Here is a 24,695-nt window from a genome sequence, read left to right on the forward strand (position 1 = left end):
TGACATTTGTCTTGCATGAGATGTCACTAAATCCCCAAACTTAGTTGAGTTTAAGAAAGGCAGTTCTAGCCTTATTAATACGTACGCTGATGTCTGATTCTCATCCTCCGTCCTTTGTAATTTTGCTGCCAAGATAACAAAAGTTGTCAACGTCTTCAATGTCATGGTCGTTTATAGTGAGCGGGGTCGTATTTGTCGTACCTATCCTCATCAACTTGGTCTTATCTTTGTTGTTTTCCAGACCTACTGTGGCAGCATTTGCAGGCAAGCGTTCCAATTTTGCTTTCATGTGATCAAAGCGATGGGCGAAAAGGCATATATCATCCGCGTAGTCAATGTCTCAAAGGAAGTTGTTTATACCCAGCGAATGCCCCAGCATTCGATATTTTGCCAGCTCTAAAAGAGAGCCGACATTTCAGGGTCGATAAAGGAATAAAGTACTTCTTTACTTTATTCCTTTATCGATCCTGAAAGGTCGGCTCTCTTTTAAACTGGCAAAATATCGATGGTACTATCGGTATTAAATTTATTGACTGAATATCGATTGATATTTTTCCGATGGATACTATCGCAAAAGATACATTGCGCCTATAGAGGGAGCAATTTTCATCCGATTAGACTAACATTTTGTACAATGATTTCTCTCATGATTTCCAAACTTGGTTTTACTTGGTCTGTGCATTGACATTTTTACTTCTAATTTTCGTTTGAAATATAGGTGATGGGAAATTAACGATAGTATCGATACTTTCGATATTTATTACTAAAACTATCGAATGTTGCGATTTTCGATAGTTTGCCAGCTCTAATGTCTTTTCCATTGAAACGCATTGAAACTTCAGCATTCTTATAAAGCTCCCTAGTCAGCGCCACGATCTTTTTTGGATTGGCCTCATTCAACAGCGTGCTCCAATATAGAGAAAATCTGGGTCAAAAGCACACTCGAAGTCGATGAATAGTGGGTAGAGGTGTGTATTATGTTCTGCAGACCGTTTAATAATTATACGCAAGGAATTAGTATTCCCGACACAAGCACGACCTGTCCGGAAACCTGCTTGTACAGTCTAGTGCAGGCGAAATACGCTGAAGTAGAAGGCTTGCCATTACTTTGTTTATTGCATTTAACAGTGTTATTCTCCTCCACCGTGTAAGGTCACCTTTTTGGGACTGTGACCATGATTCTCTTTTTCCATTCTGTGGAAATAATGTTTTTATCCCAGGCATCTCTGGTGAATGGGGCATTGATGCTTGATGGTGTGCTCCATAACGCAGCAGTTCAGCAGACAAAAACGGCCTCTCCAAGTATCATCAAAATCGGATAATAAATAGTACATTCATGGGTAAACTACCTTCAATCGGAAGAAAGGTAGTGGGGGGTAGTTGGGGCTATATCCACATATAGTCCGATATGTACCAAAATCGGATGTCAAGGGGTCTAACACAACTCACTATGCCCGGCGAAATCGGGTAGTGTCCAAAGCCAAAGGCTTAAATCCAGAGATCGTTGATTATGGTAGCTATATTCAAATATGGTTCGATCTGAGCTAGCAGACTAGGTTAGGTTAAAAAGAAGGTGAGGATATATAATTCCGCTCCATGCCACTATGGACATACACTAATGCGAGTAATCGGATTGTTGTGCGCTCTAAATAATAGAAAGTAGTCTCGAAAGAGAAAATCTTAGTCAGGAATTCCGTGCTACTTACAAAATCCCTAATTGTTTTCCATACCACGCAGACAAAGTGCTGCTGTTTTGGCAATCATCTCCGTCTGCTATTTTAAATAACATAAAAACTACAAAATCTGCTAAAATATAATAAAACACGTATTACTCCTAATTAGGCAAAAAATTTTGCTACAATGGCAAAGAGTATATATTTCCATGAAATATCGCTTATAGTATTTTGATCTCAGTGATAGTGTCTGCCATTATCAGCAGACTTTTCTTCAATAAGTATATAATTGGCGGGCATATCGAGACGCCTAACAAAACTCTCTGTGCTAAATTTCAGCAAGATCGGGCAAGAAATGTGCGGCCAGGAGATCTGGAGATCGGTCTATATGGCAGCTGTATCTAAATATTGTCCTATCTGAACCATATTTGGCACGGAATTTCGAATTGTCTGCCCCCTACCATATTTCCATGAAATCGGGTAATAACTGCGTCTTTTATGGACTCAAGATCTTTAATCCGGGCGATCGCTTATCTTCAAACTTAACATGCTCATCTTTGAACTTTACGTGCCTATGATAAACAAGTAAAGGCGTGCTAAGTTCGGCCGGGCCGAATCTTTTATTCCCTCCACCATGGATCGCATTTGTCGAGTTCTTTTCCCGGTATTCCTTTTTAGGCAAACAAAGGATAAAAGAATAGAATTTCTATGTTATTGGAGCTATATGAAATTATGATCCGATTCGGACCATAATTGAATGAAATGTTGTTGTTGCCAAATCGGATAAGATTTGAGCCCCTATAGGGGCTCAAGAAGTAAAATCGAAAGATAGTTTTATATGGAAGCTATATGATTTTATGAACCGATTCTAACCATATTTGGCACGTATATTGAAGGTCATAGGAGCGTTCGTTGTACAAAACTTCAACCAAATCGGATAAGAATTGCACCCTCCAGATGCCCAAGAAGTCAAATCCAGGATCGGTTTATATGGGAACTATTTTAGGCTATGAACTGGTATGGTCTAATGCTTGGCATAGTTGTTAGAAGTCAAAACACCCAAATCGAATAAAAGTTTGAGCCTGACTGACTCAAGAAGTCGAAATCCAAGATCGGTTTATGTGGCAGCTATATCAAAACATGGGACCAATATGGCTCATTTACAATCGCAACCGACCTATACTAACAGGAAGTATTTGTATTTGGAAGTATTTCAGCGCCTTGCTTTTTTCCTTCGGAATTTATAGCGCTTTCGACAGACGGACAGACCAAAACACATCATGCGAAATATCAGCTAGATCGGGTAAGAATTGCACCCTTTAGAGGCTCAAGAAGTCAAGATCCGGTTTATATGACAGTTATATTAACACGTGAACACCAACAAAATTTTCAATTTTCATAAGGTATCCCGCCATGTTAAAATTTCTCTACCAAGTGGTGTCGCTATGCGGCACGCCGTTCAGACTCGGCATAAAAAAAGAGGCCTTATCATTGAGCTTTAACTTAAATGAGTGTTCTCATTGATATGAGAGAAGTATCCCTGTTCCTTAAGGAAATATTCATGGGAAATTTAGTAGTAAAAGCAAAACATGGACCGATATGGCCCATGAGGTATTTTGGTTTGACTATTAGTAATGATGTCAAGAGTGGTCCAAATCGGTTTCTAACCTAATATAGCTGTCATGTAAACCGACCTCGGATCTTGACTTCATGAGCCCCTAAATGGTGCGATTCTTATACGACTTGGCTGAAATTGTGCATCAGGGGTTTTGCTTTGACTTCCAAGAACTGTGCCAAGAATAGTACAAATGGATTCATAATCTGATATAGCTTCCATAAAAAATTTCCTAGCATTTTGACTTTTTGAGCCTCTAGAGGGTGCAATATTTCTCCGATTTTGCTGCGCGAGATATTTTGGTTTGATTTTCAATTACCATATTAAGTTTAATCCAAATATAGCTGCCGTATAAACCGATCTTCAGATTAGACTTTTTATACCCACCACTATAGGATGGGGGTATACTAATCTAGTCATTCCATTTGTTACACCTCGAAATATTCGTCAAAGACCCTATAATGTATATATATTCACGATCGTCTCGACGTTCTGAGTCGATCTCGCCATGTCCGTCCATCTGTCTGTCGAAATCACGATAGCGCTAAGCAAGCCGCTTGAGATTTTGCACAGATACTTAGTATTGATGTATGGGCCATATCGGCTCAGATTTAGATGTTGCTCCCATATAAACCGATCTCCCGATTTGACTACTTGAGCCCCTGGAGGCCGCAATTTTAGTCCGATTTGGCTAAAATTTTGCTTGTAATGTTCCGTTATGACCATCAACAACTGTGCTAAATACGGTCTATAACCTGATATAGCTGCCATATAAACTCATCTCTCGAATTAACTTCTTGAGTTCTTACAAGCCTCATTATACCCTGCACCACCACTGTGGTACAGTGTATTTTAAGTTTGTGAATTTGTTAGCCACGCTAAGAAGGAGAATCACTTTCGACTCAGAATCACTTTCTGATCCGATTTAGCCACGTCTGTCTGTCTGTGAGTCCATGTATTCTTGTAGTCTTGCAGGTCGTATTTGTTGTCCAATCATCACGAAATTTTACACATATCACGGACGGACGCTATTGATTTTGGTAAAAATCGGTTCAGATTTAGATATAGCTCCCCTATATATGTATCGCCTGATTTGCACTTAAATGGCCGTAGTAGCTACAATTTTCAACCGATCTGCACAAAATTTGGCACGGAATGTTCTGTTACTAATCATAACATATCTGCAGTATTTGAACAAAATCGGTTCAGATTTGGATCTAACTCCCATATATATGTATCACCCGATTTGCACTTAAATGGAAGTAGTAGCCACAATTTTCAACCGATCTGCACAAAATTGGCACAGATTGTTTTGTTGCAGATCTTTATAGTTCTACAAGATTTCATCAAAATCAGTTCAGATGTGGACATAGCTCTCATATTTATGTATCGCCCGATTTGCACTTAAATAGCCATAGTAACTCTAATTTTCAACCGATCTAAACCAAATTTGGCACGGATTGTTTTGCTACTGATCTTAACAAATCTACGAGATTTCACTAAAATCGGTTCCAATTTGGATATAGCTCCCATGTATATGTATCGCCAGATTTACACTTATAAGACTGTAATAAACACAATTTGTAACCGATCTACACAAAATTTGGCACGGATTGCTTTGTTACTGACCTTAACACATCTGCGAGATTTCATCAAAATTGACTCAGATGTGGATGTAGTACCCATACATATTTATCGTCGGATTTGCACTTATCGCCGAATTTGCACTTATATGGCCATAGTAACAAAAATTTTCAAACGATCTGATTAAAACTTGGTTCAGATTTAGATATAGCCCTCATATATATGTATATTTATATATTGCCCGAATTTATAATTGTAGGGTAGGTGTAGGGTATTATATAGTCGGCCCCGCCCGACTTTTGCCTTTCCTTACTGGTTTTTTTTGTCCAATTTGGCTGAAAGTACGGTCCAAATGTGGTGTTCTGCTATGACTTCCAAAAACTGTGTCAAGTACGGTCCAAATCAGTCTACAACTTGATATAGCTCCCTTGTAAAATGGTCTCTCGATCATCCTTGTTTGTTTCCTTGGAGCGTCAGTTTGACAGAAGTTTCGTATGTAGAATAAAATTATGCCCTTAAACTAAATATATATTGTATAAATTTTTAGCAGATTCCATGGTGGTGGGTTCCCAAGATCCGGCCCGGCTGAACTTAGCACAATTTTACTTTGGCTGAAATTTTGCCCTTAAAGTTTTGCAGTGGCTTCTACCAGCCCTGCCGTGTATGAATTATAAAGTCTTATAACCTGGTATGATTACCTTAGGTAGTTTAGGTAAGAGTGGCAGTCCTTTACAGACTCACTTAGTCCATTGTGATACCACGGTAGCGACAGACCAAGCCTTCTAGTGGGAATCGAACCCATGACCCCTGCACTGTTAATCCATGCACGCTACCAACTCGGCTATTGGGCGGGCCCCTGGTACAGGTCCCATATAAACCGATTGCCCCATTTAACTTCTTGAACCTCTAGGGGCGCAACTATTTGCCAGACATTTTAAACGTGGTATTTGGATATATTTTGGAAGAAGACATTCAAAGAACGTGACAAATGCGATCCATAGTGGAGGGTATATAACATTCGGCACGGTCGGATTTAAGGAATTCCTAACTTAAAATTACTTTTTAGAGGTTATTTTTTAGTTTTTAGAGCGCACAACAAGCCGATTACTGGCTTAGGTGTATGTCCATAGTGGCATGGGGCGGATTAATATCAGCACTGTCTTTTCAACTTAACCTAACCTATTTCATACTAGTGTAGGTCAGTTGGGATTGTAAATGGGCCAAATCGTTCCATGTTTTGATATAACTGCCATATAAACCGATTTTTGATCATGACCTGCACGTGGTGTTTTGGTATCACTTCCAACAATTGTGCTAAGTATGGTTCAAGTCGATTGATAACCTGATATAGCTGCTTCTAGAGGGCGCTATTCTATCTGATTTGGCTGAAAATTTGCACTCCCTATCGGCCAATAACTTGATACAGCTCATATATATTTGACAACAACAGACTTGTCAACAGTCAGCATGCTGTTTCCAAACTGCAAATATTAAGCTAAATTAATTACTAACAGTCAGCACACAGTGTTTGCTATGAGCAGCAGACTTTTTCTATGAGTGTAAGGAAACTCCGTTATGTTCTTTGCTAGATTCTATTACAATGTTGTATAAAATTCTATTACAATAATATAAAATCTTTTCCAAGCAAAGGTCGGTACACATCTGATAGCCCATAATTCAGGTCGGAAGAGTGTGGTTACTCACAGGTAGTTCCTAGTGTTGCTCAAGGACGAAAGTTGCAAAAAGGTGATTCTCCTAATGTTTGTTAGTTATTCCAAGTAGATAATTGTTTTACTCGTCATGGGTTTATGATAATGCAGAAAGCACCTGTTTTAACCACCTACAAAAAATCATCTATAGTTTTGAAAACTTTTGGTTGTGGCTTGTGCTGCCATTAAGGAAAGGAAGCAAATTTCTTTACAAGTTATGAATAAAAGAAAAATAAATGTTCCAAAAACGGTTTGGCATTGATAATAGTGATTGTGGTGGTGCATTTAATCCTTTAATAAATTGAGGACTCACAATCAATGAATAGCGGCGGCCGGCTGCTACATGAATGAGTGAGTGCACGCATGATAGAAGGCACAGCCAGTAATGATGGTTGCGCTGGTTTTGGTCTTGTCATGGGTTGATTTGGTTTTTGGAAAAAAGGGTACATTCACCGAAGCTCGACCGCGCTGCAAAAAGAGAGAATACATACTTCGGACCAGACACAGATTCTCCCGTTGTTGTGAGTTATTTTTGATTGTTGTTTTTCATTGTGTACTTCGGCTGGCAGGCAATTGTCGTAGAGGTTGAAAACGCGACATGAATTTTATTGCGAATGCCTTGATTTCACTAACTTTGCCACCCATTATTGTCGTCATCAGCGTTGCGCAGCAGCATGTTGCTGCTGATGCTGTTGTGGAAGGATTTATTCCGGCTTTGCCTGCTTCGACACAGGCGAATGCAACTGGCGGCGCTGGTCCAGACACTATTGTTCCAAAGTGGTAGTTTAGAAGTTTAACCTTGTCCGTATTATGTGTTTGTGTTTTTTTTCAGTTCGCTCACTCCATGGCCGGCCTGATTGTTGTTGCTGGCGCGCAATAAATGTTGTAAAAAATTTGTTTTTTGGTTTTGTCCCTGCGTTTTGCATCCCTTAAATTCTTACCGATTGTTTGGTGTTTGGTCTTCATTGGAAATTTGGGGTGGTTGGTTTAAGTGTGTTGTGCAAAAAAGCGAAATGCAGGCTTCCTAGCGCAAAGGTGATTTACTTGGATTTCATTTTATCCTAGGCTTTCGAGTGCGAGAGATGAACAGAAAGAGCGAGGAAGGTAAGAAGAGAGAGGGTACATCTTAAATTGCATTGGCAAATTTTTAAAAATTTTGAACAAATGCGTTTTGTTCTCTATCTTTTGTTACTACCTGTGTTTATTGCAGTCTGGTTTGCAGATTTTTTTAAAGGTAAATGCACTTTAAATAATTTTTGGGAATCGACGAAAGTGGAAAATAACTACAAAATCCAGGTGGCTTGCAGTTATAGAGAGAGAGAGAATCCGTGAGAAAATATTATAAATAGGCGATCTCTCAGATTGCTTTATGAGAACTTTACCACACGTACACAAATGAGAGGAGATGTTTTCTAAGAGATTTTTAATTTGGTTAATGCTTAGCGAATAGTCAACTATTTATATCTTAAATAACATGCAAACAGGAAATATTTAAAATAATAAACAAATTGTAGGACAAAATTTTACAAAAATTTTTGGGGAAATAACGAGTAAGTACGTCCGCCTGTTGAAATCACCCTAGTCGTTAAAAAATAAAATAATGACCTGAAAATGGGCGAAGATTGTTTTTTGTCCATTGGCAGATTAGTTTCGAAGATAGGCTATATAGGACTATATAGCCCATCTATCTATTTGGGACTATATCGCCCATATATACCAATCTTCCGATTAAATGCACATGTATGGCTTTCAATAACAAATTGTTAAAGGCTTGAATACCATTCCATCACATAATGAATTTAAACAAATACTATTGAAAATAATTTTATTGTCATTTTATTTAGTTTGAGTATGTTTGTGTATGTAATAATTTTACAAAAAACGAATAAGAGCGTGCTAAGTTCGGCCGGGTCGAATCTTATATACACTCCACCATGAATCGCATTTGTCGAGTTCTTTTTAAGCAAATAAAGAATATTGAATAAGAAATGTTATGCTATTGGAGCGATATCAAGTTATAGTCCGATTCGGACCATTAATGACTGCTGAACTTTGTAGAAGTCATTGTGTAATATTTCAGTTCATTCGGATAAGAATTGCGCTTTGTAGGGGCTCAAGAAGCAAAAGCGGGAGATCGGTTTATATGGGAGCTGTATCATGCTATTGATCGATTCAGACCATATGAACACGTATGTTGAAGGTCACGGGAGAAATCATTGTACAAAATTTCTGCTAAATCGGATAAGAATTGCTCCCTCTAGAGGCTCAAGAAGTCAAGATCCCGGATCGGTTTATATGGCAGCTATATCAGGTTCTATACCGAATTTAGCCATATTTAGCACAGTTATTGGAAGTCATAACAAAACACCACGTGCAAAATTTCAGTCAAATTGAACGAGAATTACGCCCTCTATTGGCTCAAGAAGTCAAGATCCAAGATCAGTTTATATGACAGCTATACCAGATTATGAACCAAATTGGATCATACTTAGCACAGTTGTTTGGTTTACATGGAAGCTATATCAGATTCTATACCGAATTTAGCCATATTTAGTACAGTTATTGGAAGTCATAACAAAACACCACGTGCAAAATTTCAGTCAAATTGAACGAGAATTACGCCCTCTAGAGGCTCAAGAAGTCAAGACCCAAAATCAGTTTATATGGCAGCTATATCAAAACATGGACCGATTTGAAACATACTTAGCGCAGTTGTTAGGAGTGATACCAAAACACCACGTGCAAAAATTTCAGTCAAATCGGACGAGAATTGCGCCTTCTAGAGGCTCAAGATATCAAGACCCAAGATCGGTTTATATGGCAGCTATATCGAAACATGGACCGATTTGGCCCATTTAGAATCCCAACGGACCTACACTAATAAAAAGTATTTGTGCTAAATTTCAAGCGGCTAGCTTTATTCCTTCGAAAGTTTGCATGCTTTCGACAGACAGACGTACGGACAGACATGGCAAGATCGACTTAAAATAACATGACGATCAATAATATATATACTTTATGGGGTCTCAAACGCATATTTCGAGGTGTTACAAACAGAATTACGAAATTAGTATACCCCCATACTATGGTGGAGGGTATAATAACGCTACAACTTTATCAATCTCGACTAATTTTATCCACCTTTCCGCTCCTTTATATACAGAAATGACATTACATCTCGAAACGACAAACAGGCTATAAATAATATTTTTATAAATATTATTTATTTAAAATTAATTTGTTTTAATTATTTTTTATTACAATAAACCAAACATTTTATAATGGCGACAATATTTTATGCACAAAGCTTAACAGGACTATGAACGTGGCACCGCCAGTTAGTAATGGTTGCCTTCGTCTGGTATTGTATTAATACAAAATGGTATTATATAAATATAATTTACTAAAATAATATCATCAAGTATTGGTAATGTGCTGTTTTTATAACCTACACGCCCACTATGGTACAGGGTATTATATCTTTATGCATTTGTTTGCAACGCTAAGAAATAGAAGAGAGACCCATTGATAAATATACCGATCGGCTTAGAATCAATTACTGATTCGATTTAGCTATACCCTCTGTTCGTGTGTCTGTCCACGTATTTCCATGATCAAAGTACAGGTTGCATTTGTTGTCCGATTGTCATCAAATGTTCGCAAATCACTTTTTTAGTCCAAGGACGACCGCTTTTGATTTTGAATAAATCGGTTGGGTTAGGTTAAGTTGAAAGGAGGGTGTATCCATGCCACTATGGACATACACCTAAGCCAGTAATCGGCTTGTTGTGTGCTCTAAAAAGAGTAACCTCGAAAAAGAAAATCTAAGTTAGGAATTCCGTGCTACTAAAAAATCTTTAAATATTTTCCATACCGCTCCCCTAAGTTGGTTCATGTCTGGTACTTATACCCACCTAATTACCGGTGTCTGTTATCCGCGAAAGCCGGGCAATGACATAGGAAACGTCTCATCATCTTCCACGCATGCCCTACACATGCTATCACTTGCCGCACCGATTTTACATAAGTGAGCTCGTAGTCCTATGTGTCCCGTTATGATACCAATAGCTATACTGACCTCCTTCTTACTTCCTTTCAGTAATAGCCTCGTCCTGTCACGATCCGGATCTCCCCATAGGATGTTCGCCGTCCTGTACCACAGTTTCCCTGTTCCACAGTGTTACATCGGTTCATTGATCGACCACACCCTTAGCTCCCATATATGACATTCACAAAAAAATTATATCTTTAATCTGATATGGCCTTTCAAGGCTGTAAAAGCCACAACTTTGGTTCGATCTTTACAAGTTTTACGGGGAGGTGTTTTATTTGACGTCAAAATTTCATCAAAATTGGATCAGATTTAGATATCGCTCCCAAATATATCAATCTTTCATTTGATATGAACTTTTAAGGTTGTAGAAGCCACAATTAAGGTCCTATCGTAAGAAAATCGTATTAGGGTCTATTCGATATTTTAAACTGTATGCAAAATTAAAGTCCGACTACATTTCGACATAGTTTGTTTGTACTAAAGGTAATACATAGAAACTTTGCTGTAGGGTATTATATAAACTTTTCCCTTTCCTTGCTGGATTTATTCAGTCTAGGCCATCTATCCAGTACAATGATGTTTTGAATATGTGTCCAGTACAGGCTTATTTCTGCCTGTCTCCAGAACTGCCATGATACGAGGGTTGCCTTTTACAATCTGCCAACTGACAACACCATCGTAAAGCTTGAAATTTTTGAGGTTATACGTACTCAGAACGTTTTGACAAACGAGCGCTATTTGTGTTATTTACAGTAACTTGAAAGATTCATCTCGCCCAATAAATGGAATTAAATCGTAAACATTTCTGTGCGATTATTTTTTACAACTTGGCGACATGGGTAAACTTAACAACAGTGCATCGATGAACTTAAATCAATATTTGGCGATGAATATCTATTAAGGACCAGTGTTTATCGCTGGTCCACAAATTGTCAATCGGTCAAAAAAACGGCTCGTATCGATTGGTCGAAAGAAATACTTCAAAAATACGAAACAACTGCATTTTTGAGCACTCAAAACATCGATTTGATGAGTCATTCGCCGTGTTGTCCTGACTTGACACCGAATGACTTCTTTTTACTCCCGTACGTAAAAAATAAAATGAGAAGTTATCGTTTTTTTCGGTCTGTCGAGAGGTGGCCTTGTTTCTTAGCTGCCTACTTAATCCACAGTAGCATCTGTTTGCCAGTATTATTCTTCGTTTTATTTCTAAACTGGTGTCATTTGTTTCGGTTACAAGGTAGGTAGAGGTAGATAGATTTGCAGACTCTCTCAAAGTTGTAGTTCACAACTTTCTCCATATTCTTTATCTGATCGGTTGTACAAGGCGTTTTGAGAGTTGAAACCATCCATTTCGACTTACTACCAGACCGATTTTCAACGATTCTCTTTCGATTCTTTCAAAGGCTGCAGTTACTACTTCCGGTGATCTATGATATCAATGTCGTCGGCATAGGCGAATAGCATGTGTTGTATTGTGAATGGTGTGTCATATCTATTCACATCTGCGTCTTGTATAATCTTCTCCAGCAGGATATTAAACTGACCACACGATAAGCTGTCTTCTTTTCTGAAACCTGGTTTAATATTGAATGGTTCGGAGTTATTCTTTCCTATCCTTACCGATGATTCTTTCCTATTCTTACTGAGGAACGTGTATTCAGAATACATTGTTTAGAGATACCTCAATCATCCAGCAGAGTCTTATATATGTGCCTGCACCAAACCCATCGTTTTGATGTTTAATTCTTTGGTATAATTTGCGGACTTCATTTTGATTCCTGTACATTTCAATTCGCTCACAGTCACGCCTTTCCATCTCATTTTCTATCTATACCTCTCCTCCATTTGACGCGTTGCTACTGATTGCAGGGTCGCTCTGTATGGCTGTTTGCTGTTTTCTTGGCTTCAGTAGCATTTCGAAACTCTTGTTCGTGCCATGGGTTTTTTGGGGAGGCTTCTTGTACCCAAGTACGGCTTTCGGGCCTTTTTCCATGGAGTGGGCACTGGTTTGCAACAGCGCCGTTATATCATGGGGACAAGGAATGCTTTCATCAAGCAGTTGGGTCAGTCGAGTGGAGTATGCCGTTGCCATCTATTGTGTTTGCAGCTTTTCAATATCCAGCTTTTATGCAGTGTAAGATCGTACTTTCCTCGCCACGCTAAGGCGGGTGCGAACCTTTGCTATAACAAAGTAATTATTCAAAACGATGTTCGCCCCTCGGATAGATCGTACATCTAACACGCTGATTGAATGCCTTCCATCTATTACAACGTGATCTATTTGGTTTCTCGTATTTTGATCGGTTGGCGATGGGGCCGTGTAAATCCTTCGATGTTGAAATCTAGTACAAAACTACAATGTTCTTTGCCGCGGTAAAAGCTATAAGCCTCAATCCATTGTCGAAAGTTTCTTCGTGTAGGCAGAATTTTCCGACTGTTGGGCCAAAGATATATTCCTTCCTATATTCGCATTAAAATCTCCCAAAACGATTTTAACATCATGGGCGGGACGTGATAATATTCTCCTTCTAGGCGCTCGTAGAATTATCCTTGGTCTGTTCGTCCTTGTTTTCCGTCGGGCCATGGAGGCATATAAGGCCGATGTTGAAGAATTTGGCCTTTATGCGGATTTTGGCTAGCCTCTCATCCAAACAAAACAAACAAATTTTGCCCATGAACATTCCACTAAGGAACAGAGGCAAACTTCTCACATATCAATGAGTGCTGTCCGATTCAAGTTTAAGCTCAATGATAAGGGGCCTCCTTTTCATAGCCGAGTCCAAACGGCGTGCCGCAGTGCGACACCTCTTTGGAGAGAAGTTTTACATGGCATAGAGCCTCACAAATGTTGCCAGCATTAAGAGGGGAAACCACCGCTGAAAATTTTTTGTGATGGTCTCACCAGGATTCGAACCCAGGCGTTCAGCGTCATAGACGGACATGCTAACCTCTGCGCTACGGTGGCTTCCAGTTTTACTTTTCATCCACCGAAGTAAAACTGGAGACAAGGTGTTTTATTCTCCGACTAACCACAAATCCACAGCCAAATTCATAGCTCGTTGGTTATCCCTTAACTAATGCTAGTTCCATTACATTACATGTGGTGTCGCTATGCGGTGCGCCGTTCGGACCAGGCATAAAAAAGGAGGTCCCTTATCATTGAGTTTAAACTTTAATCGGACTGCACTCATTGATATGGGAAATTTAGTAAAACGGTAGAAAAATACCTATTGTGATTAGCATATTGCCGAATAAACGAATTATTAATTTGTGGGTTATTAATTTTTAAATTGTAATGTTTTGTAATGCCGCACATGTACGATTTTTTTTTTAAATTTTTTATTTTCACTTTTTCTCGAATTGTTTTGACATTCTGGCAAAAGGCATTGTCACCACATGTCAAATGAAAATACTTTCACTGGACTCATTTTTGGTTTTGATTTCCCTCACGGCTTGTGTATCTGGTTCTAAAATAATACACGCCTATTTTGATTGTTTCTTCTTACCCGCTTAAATAACTTTTCCATAAAGGTATAAATATGTGAGTCGAAAGTGTTCCAGAACTTTATCCTTTTATTTATGTCATTCGTAGATGTACTCTTTTGTCGCGAAAAGTACTTCTTTAGTACCATTTCAAATTATGTATTTTCCATTTCTGTTGATGATACTTAAGTGAAAACCAGAAATAACATTACAAACATTAATTTGGTAAAAACAAACCCAGGGAAGAGACACATATATTACATTTTCTTTAACCAAACATACGTGTTTGCGTTTATCCTTTTTATTATTATTCCATGCCAAATGCCCTCTGTGTAACGTGTGTTTATGGTCCTTAGGTTTTTTAAAGTTAAGCAAAAATCCCATTCGTTGATCCCTGGATTTTATTGCATGTTTTTCCACCTTCCAATTCAGTTAAGAAAAAATAAAATTTCCCATTCTTGGTAATTATTGCAATCGTTTTGTTTACAAAGTCAAAAGAAGAAAGAGATTGGGAGAGCAAAAGAGAAATTTAAGAGAGCCCATTTTGTTAAATAAGAGTGCAACAAACTGCATTTTGATGTTTCGCTACCCTTGTGTGTGTGTGTTGGCTGTGTATGGCTGTCAGCATATCTGTGTGACCGGCTTAATGCACAACCACCAAACACACATCAAGGTTGATGCAAACTCAGCTGTTGTTGTTATTGTCTTTGCCGCTATTTTACAGTAGGGCTGAAAATGTTGCCTTATGAGTATGTGAATGACATTTTATGATTGCTGAGAGTGTGTGCGTGCATGTTGGTATCTGTCTCTTTTTTTCCGAGAAGGGATATTTCCAGCGATAGTCGTACGTTGCCATTGAACACACGCAACATTTACGAAACGTACGCTGCAGGAAGTGGTGCTGCACAAAACATTACTGAACCAAAAACAAAAAAGAAAAGAAACAAACATGAGAAAACAATTGCAAAGAAATTAAAATTTGTCCGCTTTTTTGCTTGGCATTAATGAAATTAAATAATAAACGATTAATTTTGATTTAATTAAGAAATGAATTGAAAAACAAGTGAAACAAATAAAATAAAGCGGATACGGATAAAAATTAACCTACACCCACTCGAACACCAACACACCAGGATTATAATTAATTCAATGCAATGCAAATGAAACTACACAAACCCCTCAACTCCAAGAAAAACAAACCCGCAGAGGCAAATGGCTACGAAACTCAATTAAATTAATAATAACAACAACAGGAAAAACCCAACATGCATTTATTAAAAACAAAAAGTTGAAAATTGTGTTCCAAACCAAATTTATTCCAAGTTTTAATCACTCCATACACACACACATGAAATGTTTTGGCTTCTTTAATACAAACCCTGAAAATAAAAAGTTTTTCCATATTTTATTTTGTTAAATGGAAATATTGTGCCAGTTTTTTTTTTTATTAATTTGTTGAAATTGATTGTTGTTGTTTGCGGTGAAGTTATTAATGCCAATTGTGTATTTGGTTTTGTTTTCAATTTAATGCTATACCTATCTATTTTGTTTGCTAATGCATATTACAAAAACAACAACAACAAATTCCCGCTATTCAAGAAAAAATCAAAACATAGAAACAAAAATAGTTTTAACTACCAAAAAAATCATACAGTTTAAAAAGAACTAAAAGTTTTTTACGCTTATAATTTAATTTATTTAATTTCTCAAATAACATTAAGTACCAACATATTTTGTTATTACAACCACCACCTTGGATATTACTCTACGCCATGGATAATACTCTTATGTTGTTGTGAATTATAGTTTGCTGGCTGCTTTTCAAAGATCGGATTCCCGAGAAGAACTTTCAATTTTACGAAAAAGGTGAAAATCGAAATATAGGTGAGAATATATTTTTATCACAAACTCTTTTAGATGGTAGAAATCAATGAGTTAGGTGTTGCCTTGACACTTATTATGTCTGCTATTAATTAAGGAGGTGAATTTACAATGCATCAATACATAAAAATTTGTAAGCAGTTCTGCAAAAAAAGTTAAATATGGGGTATTCTACTGTATTCTACATTGGCCCAAAGCAAGTATATTCAAGCATAAAGTTGACTATGTTTTGTTGGGTATAATAAATTGCAACCATTTTTCCCTATTCAAGAAAACGAACATATTTTTTATTCAACTCATTCAACACAACATATAAAAACAAGTAAAGACTGGATGAAGTCGGGCGAAGCCCACCTTTTGATACTCTACACCCCATTGGGTATGCAGGCCAAGTCTTCGAAACTAAAAATTGCTTAAACTTGAAATGTAAAATTTCGATTGAGAGTCTAAGAGAAACCTTAGTGCCAAATGACCAAATTATTGCAGTATTAGTCAAAATCGAACAAAAATAAATAAGGCAGTTATATCTAAATCCGAACCGACTTCTTCCAAATAAAACACAAATTAACATGGACAGACAGACGAGCATAGATAAATCGAATCAGAAAGTAATTCTTAGTCGATCATCTAGCTCTCTTCCTTCTGGGTGTTATAAACAAATGTCGTTATTCATAATACCCTGTATGGCAGTAGTGATTTAAGGAAAAACCAGTAACGAAATGCGAAATGCATAGCGAAAGTCGGGCGGAGCCGACTATACCTACCCTACAATTTTAATATGTATATGAGAGCTATATCTAAATCTGAACCGACTTTCAAACAGATCGTTCGAACATTGTTGTTACTACGGTCTTATAAGTGAAATCTTGCACATATGTTAAGATCAGTAAAAAACAATTCGTTCCGAATTTTATGCAGATCGGTTGAAAATTGTAGCTACTATATCCATTTAAGTGCAAATCGGGCGATAAATATATATGGTAGCTATATCTAAATCTGAACCGATTTTTACCCAAATCAATAGCGTCCGTCCTTGGGCAAAAAAAGTGATATGTGCAAAATTTCATGATGATTGAACAACAAATACGATCTGCACTTTGATTACAAGAATACATAGACTCACAGATGGACGGACGGACATGGCTAAATCGAATCAGAAAGTGATTCCGAGTCGATCGGTATACTTATCAATGGGTCTACCTCTTCTCCTTCTTAGCGTTGCAAACAAATGCACAAACTTATAATGCCCTGCACCTCAGTGGTGGTGTAGGGTATAAATACTGAATCATATAAATTAATTGATTCTAAAGCAACTTATTCAATCTCTGAGGCCTCCTATGTCAACTTAAGCAACACCGTCAAAATCAATGGATGTTGCATGTTTTGCTATTCCATTATAACCCACAAGTTTCAGGGTAGATCACTATAAGGTATCGATATGAGCTTAACAGCTTTAATTAAAAAATCAAAAAAACACAATCACAACGGTATTATATCTATAAAAAACTTTTTTATAGAGAATTGTTTAAAATTTATTGTATTTTAACAACTCCTCTGTTAAATATGGCATATAGAGTTACGGTGTGCAAAAGTCCAAGTTGTTAAGCATCAATTTTTGTTGATGGACGATATACCCTACCTTATAATAGCGTTCAGGATAAGTTTAAAAATTACGAAAATAAATGTTTTCAATCGTTTTTGCGCTTTTTTAGTTTATTTGATTTTGATGTTGCGTTAACCATCTTAGGACCAATGTGTTTTTATTACTTGCTTCTAATTCAAATAGTAAAGCAAAATAACAAAAAACCCCTGAAAGAGTCGCAGCAATGGTGGTATGTTAAATGTATTGGGGTGGGCTGCAAGGATCGAGATCGGCCTTTGTCATGGGCCTCATCAGCTTGCGATGCCACCAAAAGATTCCATGCTTCCCCCCACTCATTAATTAGTGTGCAGTGCAATGGTAGCAGCATACCCATCGAATGAAACGTTGGGTCTCGTTAATCAACCTTTTCTTATAGCTCAGTAAGAAAAAAATTACTGCTCTGATGAGGCCCCTGGCAAAGGCCGAAATCGTGATCCTTTCAGCCCGTCCCAATACATTTAACACACCACAATTGCAGAGACTATTTAAAGGGTTTTTGTTGTTTTGCTTTTCTATTTGAACTAAAAGCAAGATATAAAAACACATTGGTCTAAGCTGGTTAACCCAACAACAAATGTTTTCAATTCATCCAAAAAAAGTAATTAAGGGTATGGTGTCAAATTGTAAACACCAGTTGCAAAATTTTCTGCGAACAATCGATATAAAACAGCGGGGTGACTTCTCGCATATCAATCAATACTAACCAACACAATTTATCGCGTTTTTAACCCCTATGAAGCTAATGCATTTCCAATCACATACGACCTCCATAAGTTTTAAAACAAATGTTAATAAAAACCATACCCTGTATTCGACCTTCGACTCTCGACCTTTGTGTTCGCCAACGCAATGCACTGTTTATATAGGGATCTTGGTTAAATGAGAAGAATGGCCGTCTAGTGAAGTTCATATGTCAAAATCACGGTTGTGTTCAAGCTAACCCCTTGAAATTAGTCATGCCGTCTAACCATTACCCGTATAACCACAATAGAAACAAAATACAGCTCTAATTTCAACTCTTAAATAGCCTTTCCCGTTGCGTAAACTCTAAAAATCCCTTTTTGTCCATATGATTGTAAGCCGTGTTTCTTTATTAACGTCCTTGTTCTGTTTAGCTGTACCCTGATGCAAATGATTTTATTAAATTTAAATGGGAATTCTTACCACTTCAAACGTATTTTTATAGAAATTCATTCAATGATTTTGCTTTAGCATGGTCTATCTACCTATCTCCCTTTTAGTCCACTCTCACTGCATGAAGCTTCGCCCTTTTCCTTCTCCTCCCACGGTTGTTTTTCATTTGCGCTTCTTTTACTTTGCTCGTTTTCAATTTGTTTTGTTTCTCTTTAATTTTTTTTTTTTTTTTTTTGGTTTATAGACACATTTCACATGGAATTCATTTGTTTTGCTCGTATTTTTCTTCTTCTTATTCCTCTTTTCTACCGATTTATACTTTGGTCGCGTAACCAGCATTTTGTAGTTGTTTTTGCTTTTACCTCATGCCAACACCGTCGTCACCTCCACCAAAAGCAAAGAAATGTTGTGGTGCTGCTGCATTTGTATGCCGATTCAACACATCTGTTGTATTTTGTTGTTGCTGCTGTATTTGTTGTTATTATTGTTGTTTGTTTGTTTATTGTTTGCGTTCATTGTCAATGTGTAACAGAGTTGCCACCGCGAAAGTAGCTTAGAGTGTGCGATTGGCCATACTACATTGCAATAGGTTAGGGGGGAAAAAGTGGATTAGGATGTATCGAAAAAAATTTTTTGGCAACAAGCTAGCAATTACTATTATAACCTTGGACTTTTTTTTAAACCCCCTACCTTAGGATGGGCTTTTAAAATTTTGATTAGATTTGACATCTTGAGCCCCCGGAAACCGTAATTAGCTTAAATTGTGCGCGTAGTGTTCTGCTAAGGCTTCCAACATTTGTGCCAAGTATGGTTCAAATTTATCTATAACCTGATATAGTTCCCATAGTTCTCTCGATTATCCTGGTTCGGCTACCAGAAGCTTTAATTTTTGCCTGGTTTGTCAGAAATTTCATACCTAGAGTAAAAGTATACGCTGGCCGTACTTAGTACGTTTTTACTTGTTTTTGATGATGATTTGATGATGCCGGGATATGAAAGCATGCCAAACTCTGAGCTATGGTGGCCCCTCTCGAAGATGAACTATGCACACAAAATGAAAAATCAAAATGGCTTCTGCAGTATTCATTAACACACATTGCCCGTCTATGACTCCTTTCATAGTGCCCAGCAACTTCTTTCGAATAACAGTAACTCCTCCGTCTTCCTGGGCTACTCAAATCTTATTCGCCACAATCAGACGCCATATGTTTATCAACCACAAATGCCTAAACAGTTTTTTTAGGACAATGAGTACGTACGTAAATAGCAGTCAATTTGTATTTCTTGTTATGCTAATTTATATCTTTTAAAAAAAATCCAAAATCTAAATCTTGAGCCAACACTGGGATACAAAGTGTCCAAGGCCCTGCGGACAGTTTCTCAGAGAGAATAACTTCACTTTTCCTGGGGCTATGGTAGCATGGTATGGACGCAGGCAGAAGTGAACTTATTTTGTGGGGATGAAGAGGTGCTACTCGTTTGTTTTTTATCTGGATTCTCTGCAGACATTAACTCCTCCTTTCTTTTTGGACTACTGTAGGGTCCTGAAGTGGTTGACAGGAAGAAATTTTCGCTGATAAGAGCTCTTTCTAAGTACACCGGGCTTCCATACTTTCTTGTCATATACGCTGGTTTCATCTGGTTTCTCCCTATTGTCTTTTGAGACACATCCAATCATCCAATTCATTAGTCATGAATGCACTTTTCGACAATGAAACTTCTTTTGTTTAAAACATTGTTTTCCAAGAATTTGTGACGAATACAACAGATTTATATTTGTTTATGAGACAAAATATTGTCATTCTGTTGCCTCCAGCTTGGCTTCGGTTGGTACGAGTGTTTTTGTTTGCGGTATTGTAAATACAAGCATTTTTTCTACCTAAAATACAAATTTTAAAAATTTTGACTTTTCGAGTCTACATCGGTACACGATCGCGATCCGCTGACCAAACTTAACTCAATGAAAAAAATGAGTCATAAACAAACGACAAAAATCATCTTTTCGTGTAATAAACCATCTTTTGCTGTAAACGAAACATTTTTATCTTAAAAGAAGTTTGGAAATTTCGCGTAAAAAACCCATCATCCATCAACCCATCAACAGACGAAGTTGTTAACGAAGACGAAGTTGTCAATGACTTTCACATCAAAATATGGTAAATTAACGACCGGTTACATACACCGGTACAATACCAGACATGAACCGACTTAGGAGCGTGGTATGGAAAACAATTTGGGATCATGTAAGTAGCACAGAGTTCCTGACTTAGATTTTCTTTTTCGAGGTTTCTTTTTAGTATTTAGAGCACACAACAAGCCGATTACTGGCTTAGGTGTATGTCCATAGTTGCAAGGGGCAGATTTATGTCCGCACCCTCCTTTCAACCTAACCTACTATAAAAATAGGACTTCTCCAATAAAACACATTCGTTTGTCCCAAAGACATTCCAAACGTTTTGTTTTTTTCTTTTGTGTGTGGTTATTGAACGCTTTAACAACAGCTTTTGGCAATGAAAATCGTTTACCACTCATTTTTTATTAATTCGCAGGAATTGAAAGAAGTCATTGGGTGCCAAGTAGATTCGACATTTTGGCCGGTTAAAAAGGCGCTTGTTTGAGCCGATGTGTGAGAGCTCTAGTTGTCATGGTGAACAATGAGTACTTCTCTCTTGTTCGTTTTTCGAATTTCTCCGAAGACTTCAGGTAAACAAACTATGATATATCACTCAGAATTAACCCCTACTTTGCACAAGCGAAAAAGTCGCCACATGAATTGTCGACGAAAGCTTTCCTTAAATTTGGCTCGTCTTCAAAGACCCACACCGTCGATTGTTTTGTTTCGGGCTCATTCGATTAGATCCATGATTCACCACCTTTAACGATCTTAGAAACGTATTTTGAATCCTTTGCTGCTGGAAGAAATGTCCAAGAATGCCTTTATCTCACGGTATGGCACATGACGATTTTGCACTGAGGTTGACGCACAGCATCAATGCTCTCTGGAACAACGACCATTTTTAGACGACCTCCACGGAATTCGGTTTTGAGCAAGCTGCGGCCACGATTGAATTTATTAAACCAGTTTTTTACAGTGCTATAGGATGGTGGCCACCGTTGCGTAGAGGATAGCATGTCCGCCTATGACGCCGAACGCCTGGGTTCAAATCCCTGTGTGAACGTTAACAAAATTTTCAGCGGTGGTTATCCCCTTACTTATGCTGACTACATTTGTAAGGTATCCTGTCATGTTTAAACTTCTCTACCAAGTGGTGTCGCTATTCGGCACGCTGTTCGGGCTTGGCATAAAAAAGGAGGTCGGTCCCTTATCATTGAGCTTAAACTTTAATAGGACTGCACTCATTGATATGTGAGAAGTATCCCCTGTTTCTTAATGGAATGTTCATGGGAAATTTAGTATTAGTATAGGATGGTGCTTCATCGCCATATAATGATTTAAGTTCATCAATGCGTTCTTGTCGTGATAATCCACGTCAAATGTTGTGAATAATTGTAGCATAGAAATGATAACGAATTTATTAATTTTTTTCCAAATAAATCTTTTCAAGCCACTGTAAATAACACAAATGATGGTCGTACCTCAAAATGTTCCGAGTACGATTATGCTAGAAAATGTCCTTGCCACTGAAAATTTTAGAATGCAACAGGCAACACTTGGTGTTGCCCAGGCCAGAAATATATATTGCTGCTCTCGTATAAAACCCGGGCGGCAGGGACCAATGCCATTTATGGTATCACTGGGATGTGTGCGTATACTTTGTTAATAGACACTTATATTCTCTTAAAACAAAACGACGGGAGAACTCGCCTTAATGTGGACTTCCCATAGCAAATTTTCCCACAAACTTTCCACTAAAGGACAGGGGCAAACTTCTTTCATAGCAATGAGTGCTGTTCGCTCAAGTTGTTATCGGAAACATTAGGGACCTTCGTTTTATAGCCGAGTACGAACGGAATATCGTAGAGCGACACCTTTTGGGAAAAGTTTTTACAAGGCAACCATATAATTTTTTTAAATGGCATAATAGCTCACAAATGTCGCCAGCATTGGAAGGGGATAACCCCCGCCAAAAAATTTTTCGGATGTTCTCGCCAGAATGCGAACCCAGGCGGACTTCCCACTAATCTGACCTAAATACCAATGCGTATAATTAATATAAATTTCTATTTCTAATTTTATCACTCATACACACATAGGGAAATGAGATGTAAAACAAGTAAAAGCATGCAAAGTTCGGTCGGGCCGAATCTAATATACCCTCCACCATGGATCGCATTTGTCAAGTTCTTTATCCGGTATCTCTTTATAGCAGACAAAGGATAATGGATACAAATTGCCATGCTTTTGCAGCCATATCCGGTTATTAACCGATTCAGACCATACTTGGCTTGGATGTTGGAGACCATGTAGAAGTCATTGTTCAAAATTTCACCGAAATCGGAAAAGAATTGCGCTTTATAGTGGTTCAAGAAATAATATCGGTACATTGGTTTATATGGGAGCTATTTCAGGTTATAGATCGATTCAGACCATATATGTTACGCAAGCTGAAGGCCTCTAATCGTTGTACAAAATTTCAGCCAAATCGGATAAGAATTGCGCCCTCTATAGACTCAAGAAGTATAATTGGGAGATCGACTTATATGGGAGCTACATCAGGTTATGAACCGATTTGGACCAAACTTGACGTAGTTGTTGAATGTCGAAACGAAAGACTTCACGCAAGATTTCAGCCAAATCGGATACTAAATGCGCACTTTAGTGGCTCAAGAAGTAAAAATCCGAGATCGGCAGCTATATCAAGTCATGAAGCGATTTGGACCACAAACCCCCTCATATAAAATTTTAGCCAAATCGGATGAGAATTGCACCTTCTAGAGGCTCAAGATCTAAGATCGATTTATATTTATATGATATATATTATATAAACATGAACCGATATGGCCCATTTACAATCCCAACCGACCTACACTTATAAGAAGTAAATATGCAAATTTTGCCCATGAACATTCCACTAAGGAACAGAGGCCAACTTATCACATATCAATGAGTGCAGCCCGATTCAAGTTTAAGCTCAATAATAAGGGGCCTCCTTTTTATAGCCGAGTCCGAACGGCGTGCCGCAGTGCGACACCCCTTTAGAGAAAAGTTTTACATGGCATAGTACCTCACAAATGTCGCCAGCATTAGGAGGAAAAACCACCGCTGAAATTTTTTTTCTCATGGTCTCGCCAGGATTCGAACCCAGGTGTTCAGCGTTAAAGGCGGACATGATACCCTCTGCGCTACGGTGGCCTCCATGTTACATGTTATAATGTTATATTACGCATATACGAATCTGTCGTGTAATTCGAGAATAGGAAATATTTTAAATTATTCCTTACGCTATCCTAGATCTCTATGGGTTTCTCAATATTCAAATTATTTTTAAATTTATGGAAACTACTTGTAATCCCAATTTAACTTTTCTTGGTATGAAAAATCAATTAAACATTCCATTCTCTATAATCTCTACAAAAGATGATATCTATCACAGAGTTACCATTCCGTTGCGAGTGTTTCAATTAGAAGGGGACAGCTTGCGGGATTTGCACAGTTTGAATTAAAGATGTGTGTGTGTGTGTGTGTGTGGTAGACAAAAGGAATGGCTGATTATAAATCTACTTTGTGTGTTTATTGCCAAAGGCTTGATTTCTAAAAAAAAGAGCACAACAACAACAAAAAGCAAAAAATGTACACACAGTGATGAAGAAAAAAAAACTATTAGGTGACTGTCTATATTCGTGAGAAGTTTCCATATCTCAAAGGAAACGCACAAAACTTTTAGCAAACACTTAAACACGTATGAGAATTCCTTGGAGGGTAACAAATTTACCCCGCAAAGGATAATGTCAATCA

The 24,695-nt window shown here is 37.8% G+C and overlaps 1 protein-coding gene and 1 long non-coding RNA gene across 3 annotated transcripts in view; one reads left to right on the forward strand and one right to left on the reverse strand.

Annotated features, from left to right (window-relative positions):
* LOC106081464 (transcription factor E2f1) overlaps positions 1–24,695 on the forward strand; it is a 238,157-nt gene that overhangs the window by 135,914 nt on the left and 77,548 nt on the right. Inside the window, exon 1 of one of the 2 annotated variants that reach the window (XM_059362395.1) lies at positions 15,865–16,005. The exons of the other annotated variant lie outside the window; for it this stretch is intronic. The gene's annotated coding sequence lies outside the window, so the exon portion shown is untranslated. Of the gene's footprint in view, positions 1–15,864; positions 16,006–24,695 lie in introns of those variants that run through there. 2 annotated transcript variants of the gene reach the window in all.
* On the reverse strand, positions 15,376–18,974 carry LOC106081478 (uncharacterized). Its single transcript, XR_001220372.2, has 2 exons — positions 18,809–18,974; positions 15,376–15,500 (listed from the first exon to the last, which is right to left on the reverse strand). It is a non-coding gene; the product is annotated as an uncharacterized LOC106081478 (long non-coding RNA).

The sequence above is a fragment of the Stomoxys calcitrans genome, chromosome 2, assembly GCF_963082655.1.
Source record: "Stomoxys calcitrans chromosome 2, idStoCalc2.1, whole genome shotgun sequence".
Taxonomy (NCBI): Eukaryota; Metazoa; Arthropoda; class Insecta; order Diptera; family Muscidae; genus Stomoxys; species Stomoxys calcitrans.